Source organism: Pygoscelis adeliae, unplaced genomic scaffold, assembly GCF_000699105.1.
Source record: "Pygoscelis adeliae isolate BGI_AS28 unplaced genomic scaffold, ASM69910v1 Scaffold314, whole genome shotgun sequence".
NCBI classification, from domain to species: Eukaryota; Metazoa; Chordata; class Aves; order Sphenisciformes; family Spheniscidae; genus Pygoscelis; species Pygoscelis adeliae.
Window position 1 is genome coordinate 1,676,032 of NW_008824668.1, and position 6,882 is coordinate 1,682,913.

The window sequence follows — 6,882 nt, forward strand, 5'->3', positions numbered from 1 at the left end:
GCGGCTCGCCGGCCCCTCCGGGTCCGGGGGGGGAAAGAGAGGGGCAGGCGACAGCAACGCCTGCAGCATCTTCCCCGGGCGTGAGCCGAACGTGCTCCCTCGCAGGCGGGTGCCCGGAGGAAATCATGCATTTGCCCATTGCTGCTGCGTTTCTGCAGCGATCCTCTATTTTTTGCACCACCTGCTCTTGGACAGGTTGCATCCTTGCTCCATAAAAGCAGAGGGAAGGGGTGGCCCGACGGTGCCGGGCGATTCCTCCCACTCCTTGGTCCCCACCGCAAATGGGACCGCAGCCGAGGCAGAGGTGTGCTCGGGACGTGCCGGGGACGCTCCCAGCCCTGCCCCACGCCCGCGGGCTTGTTCTTTTGGGTGCTGGCAACTCCCGGCTGCCCGGCAAGTCCAGGCGGTGCCGGGAGGCACGCGAACGGAGGAGCGGCGTGCACGCTCCTGGCAGGCAGCACCAGGATTTTGGCTGGATGCGGGAACGGGTGAGGCATAAAAACGTGCCTGGCCTGAAATAGCACTGAAGCTGGGTGTGTGATGGGGATGGCTCGCTGAAAAAAATATTTACCTCCTATTTCACAGCCTGAGGTTATGTGGGATGGGGAGGTGTAACATGGAGAGGAAAGGTGGGGGGAAGATGCGTCCTCCTGTCCATCCATCCCCAACCGCCTCCACAGGGCTCTGCTTGCTACGCTGGATTTTGCAGCTGGGGGAGGCAATAAGGCAGGAAATGCTGAGCAGAAAAGCAGAGGAGGTCGGGGAAGGGGCATGGGAAGGCAGAGGCTGCTTTCAACCGCAGCCCTTCCCCGCACAGCCCCCCCCCCCAGGGAGAAGCTGGGTGGGAAGCGGGGAGCAGTGCGGGCACTTGCAGGAGGCTGGGAAACAGCGAGGGGGTCGGTCGCAAGGGGCTTCGAGGTGATCCGAAGGAGGCTGCCAGGTTTTCCAGGATGTCTTTCCCTTCTCCTTGGATGAAAAGACGCAACTGAAAATGAGCTGTTGGAGTAGAGGGGGCAGGGGGATTAAAAAAAAAAAAATGGTTTACCTAAAGTCTGGAGAAACACCAGGTAAAATAGAGCACAAAACTAATTGCAAGCGCCGGGCTGGCCAGCACGGACGGGAACTGCCGCACACCGAGGATGGACATGGGGGTGTGGCGGGAGCACGAGGAGCACGTTGCAAGATGGCTTGGGGAGAGAGGCAGTGAGAGCTGGAGCCCGTGGGAGGGAGGGAGGGATGGATGGATGGATGGATGGATGGATGGATGGATGGATGAGCCACCCCAGGGACAGCCAGCAGCAACAGCAAGCCGGCGTGAGGACGAGGAGGACCGTAGCTGTTTGCTCTGCTGCTCCTCCCGTAGTCATCAGACATCGCTGGTGGGGCGATGCCGAGTCAAAGGGAAACCAGGATGTGGTGGGTGCAGAGGGTTCCCAGTGATGTGCTGGGCTGAGGTGTCGGAGGCCGAGTGGGTGCGGGGGTGTTTAGGCATTAAAGCCAACAACGGAGGATGAGGAGGGTCTTGGCAAGCCAAGGCAGCGCAAATCCCAGTTCCCGCAGCACCAGCGCTGAAGGGAGGTGCGGAGGTTTATTTTGCTGGTGCAGTGAAATCTGGCTGTGGTTGACCCTTTCGGGTAAACAAGAAAGTAAACCAAATTAAAAACAAAACCAAAACCAAAGAGAAATCAGCCCGTGGGTATCCGCAGCCCCCTGGGGTGACTCAGTCTCGGGGAGGGAGAGCAGTAACCGTCTGGCATCCAGGAACTGGTGGCTGCCCCGCGGACAAAACAAATTATCTCCAACTATTTTGATAAGCACATGATGAGGAGGGCGGTTCAGAGCCAACAGGGCTGCTTAAACCCCAGTTCAACCAAAACAAGCGGGAGAGGTGCCTGAAGACGGGATTACTCCAGCCCTAGAACAGCGGGTAAGGCCAGGGGGATGGATGCTCCTCCCTTGCTGACCCCGCTCTAGGACCTTGGGGGGGGGGGGGCGGGAAAAAAAAAAGGGCAGGAAAAAATAAATCACTTCACTGAAAGGTACTGATGCAAACCGGCTGCCAGGGTGAAAAACCACTTCACTTAATGCACGCAGGGGATTTGCATGCCTGTCTGAGCAAGGTACCGGCTGGGGTGTCGGCTAGGATTCATACAGCTTTTTAAGCCCCAAGTAATTTAATGCCGTGCAGATGGGCAAGTCACATAGCGGTTTTAAAGCAGGAGCGGCAGAGTTTTGTATGGGGGAGAGATTCACAGACCCACGGAGATTTTAAAAACAAAGCAAAAAAGAAATATCTCCAAAACAGGGCTGTCGCCTGCAGCGAGGCGGAGTGAGAGCTGCACGGCCCGCGGTACGGAGGCACATGCTCCTGCCATGAATCGACGGAAAGAGGACATTTGGGGAAGCCGTTGGGGTTTGGGGGGGGGGCAATAAGACAAAAGCCTGTGATCGGGACCCGCGGGAGCACGGAGCCGGGTTCCACGGGTGCAGGGGGAAAGCTGTCTCCCATGGGACGGCCACCCCGGGCAGCGGGGCTTTCCTGCAGCAGGCGGGGGCTGAAGAAAGCTCATCGAATTAATCTGTAGTAAAACCGAGCCGGATGAGTCATTTCAGCTCTCAGTCCTGCAGGAAGCACATTGGGGACTTTCCAGCCTTTGGGCCGGGAAAGGGGCCCCCCGGGCAGCCGGCGCCAGCTCCCCGGGGCCATCTGGGTGCAAAGGCACCTCCCGAACTCCCGGTGCTTGCACCCCGGGGGGAGGGGGATGCGAGCGCCTTCCCCTGCCTCGTCCGGCCCCTCCAAGCCCCTCGCTCGGTCGAGCATCGGGGGCCAGGAGCCCAGCGCGTCCAGCGGGGCTGTCATCAGCAGCATCTTTCACCCTGACCTGCCCCGTGTGCCGCGCGAGCCGGAGGAGAGGGGCCCTGGGCAACCCCGAGGGCACTCAGGGCCACCGGGGATTTACCCGGCATTGACCGGGGACGCAGGAAAGCCAGACCAGGCGTCGCCACCGCCAGCCAGGATCCAGCCCAGAGGCAAAACCACATGCGGATGTGAGTTGCTTGCTTTGGTCCGGCTGCCGAGAAACCCTCGTTTCCCGGGTGTATTACCAGGGGTGTATTAACCCTCGTCTCTGATGCAGGAGAGGATGGTGAAGCGCCAAAGCCCTCGGCAGCGGCACCAACTCGGACGGCGGGAGCGGCCTCATCAGTCTAATTAAATTCAGACTGATCGGTGACCACGCTCGCACGGCTCAAAACCTTTCTGGAACCCAGTGGGGTTTTTATTTGTTTGCTTTAAGTATCATAAAAGCACTGTATGCTTTTATTTGTGGCACCGAGGCACTAAAGAGATAAAAGATCTATAAATATCTGCTGGATGTTATAGATTTTTAAAGGAAAAAAAAAAGTGCCTCCCCGCTTGCATCTTTTCCCGTAAGCACCAGTGCAATGCGGTCCGGGCAGCCCGGCCTCGCGCCTGCTCCCGTTTCGATTGGCATCCCAGCCTTCCCTTTGAAATCCCTTGCATCCCTCCAGCTGTTTGACATATTTCAGGCTTGAGTCTCCCCCTCCCCCCCCAAAACTGCCCCTTTGGTTTCTCTTAAGCTCCCCCGTCTGGTTTTCATAACAGCAGAACGCAAAGGGGGACTTTTCCCAGGGTGTTATCGAGGCCGCGGGTCTGCAATGCCCCAGGGATGCAAACCTGGACCTTCCCCACGTGGGGAGCCGAAAACTCGCCTGGGGGGAACCGTGCCGATGGGCTGGGGAGGGAGAGGATGGGAAACACCAGTTTAAGAAGAATTAAAAAAACCCAACGTGCCAAATTCACCCCGAAAAAGCTGGCGGGGAGCTTACATCGGTTTGATCAGCACATGTATCTGATCCGTGTAAGAGGCTGCAGCGTTTGCACTGGGGGGGGGTGGTGTTCTTTTTTTTAGCTTCACATAGGAGCATCAAAATATTTTCCTAGAGCCCAAGTGACTCGGAAAAGCCAACCCCATATTTTAAAGTGACTCAAATATTCAAGAACCTGTCAGATACTGAAATCATTCGGAAAGTTTTCCCTTTGATCCATAGTTAAGACAAAGACCTGGAAACGGAGCTCCCCTGCGCTGTCGGCTCCCGGCGAAGCCGCAGATCCCCGGCTGGTGGGAAGCCTCCGGCTGGAGGACTCCCACTCCCCCTCCTCTGAGAAAACAGCAGTTTGAGCAAATAAAGCATTTGCTTTGGGGTTTTGTTTTTTTTTTTGGCTTTTGGTCAGCAGCTGGTCAGCCCCTAACGAGCAAGCTGAGCTTGGATTTCCTGCCTGGGAAAGGGGGCGTAAAAGAAATGGGAGAGGATCTGGGTTAGAAATTTGACTCGCGCCAGTGATCCCGGCTGGGGATTGCTCCCCTTTGTCCCTTGCCCAGAGCACATGTCCCAGAGGGAGGCACCGGATCGGCTCGGGGGGCAAGCGCAAGGGGCTACAAGGGGAATTGCGGTGGTGCCTGGAGAAAGTGAAGCCCCTTGGCCCCAGCCTGGCTGGGAAGAGGCACCGCACGCCTCCGCTCTGCCCTCCAAACCGAGCTTGCACCAGCCAGGGCTTGCAGGATGGGACAACAGCAGCTCTGTTATTCCTCTTGTGCAATTCCTTAATCCCAGGGCAGAGCACCGTCGCTGATCTCGGGTACAGCTTTGCCCCGCTGGCGCACTGGCGGGCGAGGAGGGGCCGGTCCCCCACCGAATAAGCCCGCCTGAGCCCCGCTCACACCTTTCACCGCCGCGTTTCCAGCTGGCTCTGCCGCCTGCTCGCCCAGGGCAGAAAAGCAGAGGGGCAAGCCCGGCAGCGGGGAGCCGGCAGCCAGCTCCCAGACGTCTGCGTCTGCCCCCCAGCCACCTCCCCACAGGGCTCCTCTCCCCGCACGCTCCTCTTGGGGCTTTTGCACTCACGATGTCGAGCATCCTGAACGCAATCCGCAGCGCCTTATCCCAGCCAGGCAAGGCTGGAGCTACCGGCAAGCCCCGGCCGTGCTCCCCACATCCAGCCCAGGAGCAGGAGGGGGGGGCTCATTGCCCCGGCTGTCCTACCTCTGTCATTTAGGGGACTTTCTGGCTGTGTTTAGAGGTGGTGAAGCCTTCCCTCGCCCCTTCCCACAGTAATTGTGTGTGTTGTTTCTCCCAGGTGGAAGGGACAGCCCAGACCGCGCCTGGGACACTTGGGAAAAACCAGGTTCCTGGTTTCCCTAACGGCTCTCAGCAGATTTAGGCAGGACGGCAAACAAAGAGCTGCTGTTTGCTATCGGTGACCTTGAGGAAAGAGTTTTGGGTGTTTTGCTTTTGCCCTGACGAGGCAGCGAGGGTGAGGAGGGCTCTCGGGAATGGTAAACCTGGAAAGAAGCAGCCCAGAAAGTCTTGGAAAGGCTCTAGGGATAACGCTGGGAGCTTGGGACATGCACAGGCTCAAGCAAAGCAGGATGGATGAGGGAGGACACTGCAGCGGGCCTGAGACCAAGTACAACCCAAACGGGAGATGTGCTAGAGCTTGGGTCCTGGCCCGGCGATCAGACCAGCCCGTCCCCTCTGCCTGGCTCCCCCCACCATGTCAAACACCCCAAGATGCCCCCCAAAGCAAACACACGGTAAAAACGCCCCCGGCCAGCCCAGACCCCAAGGTGTCCCCACCTCTGCCCGTCCAGGGGCCACCTCCAGCCCCCGTCCGTGCTGTGCCCCGTCCCGGGCGGCCGTCTGGAGGGACCGAATCTGATTCACATCATCTCGCAGCTGAAAATCATGTGTCAGGCGCTTCAAAGGACACGGCCTTATAGCCGAGGGGCTCCCCTTGAACTTGATGGCAAGCCGCCCCGCCGCAGGGTCCGGGTGACGGCCAGGGGCAGCTGTTTTATCTCCTGAATGTTTTTCCCTTCCCATAAACAGAAGGAGCGGATGGGAACATGTCGGAGACCGATGGGGAAATGACAGGGGGAGGGAGAAGGGCATTAAATCTTCAAAAGCACTGAAGTGCCAGATCCTCGAAGAGACGCTGAGAGCAGGGAACGTCACTGGTGAGGGAACAAGCTGAGCACCAGGGAGAGCACTAGGCGAGCACTCCTAACATTTTTCTTTTATGCAGAGTCGCAAAAAAAAAGAAAAAGAAAATATTTTCAGTGACCTCGAAGATGAACGGACCGACCCTCCCAGCCCTGCAGCAGCAGCACGTGGCGGAGACGAAGGGCCGAGCTGCCCCGAGGGCGGGACCTGCCCCTGGGCACAGCGTGGTGCAGAGTCCGGCCCCCACTGCTCCCCCAGCACTCGCAGCCAAGCCCCGCGCTATCTCAGACCTCCACACGGCCTGGGAATAAGCACGTCTGGAACCGACGCCTCCCAAATTGTCCTTCAAGCCCTCTGCGGCCAAGCCAATCCCAGCCCCTTAATGACACCGCTAATTAATCCAGAGCATAAAAATAGCCCTGCAGGATTTCCTGCCTCCCCTCCCTCCCCTCCAACGGCACCATGAGGTAAGAGGAAGGAGGAGAAGCTCGTAAAGCAGAATTAAGGGAAGATGCTCCGCAGAGCCCATGGTACGTCCCTGCATTATCGCTCTCATTTCATTTGGAGCGACCGCCGTCCTTCCCCTGCCCACACCCAGAGCACAGCTCATCCTTCCCGTCCCACGCATGCAACACGCAGGCATAGGCCCTCCAAGACACACTGGGCTTCGTTAAATTCACACCATTAAATTCCCGGGAAGCGCCCAGGCGATGAGGATGCAGGCAGGGTGGCAGGGACCTCGCCGCCTGCCTGGCTGCTCTGCGAGAGCGGGTCCGGACGCGCAGCGAGACGAAATCTGATGTGTAATAACTCCACCTAGAGGGAAAAGGGACAGCTGGGCGAGATGGGCCACGGGCGACC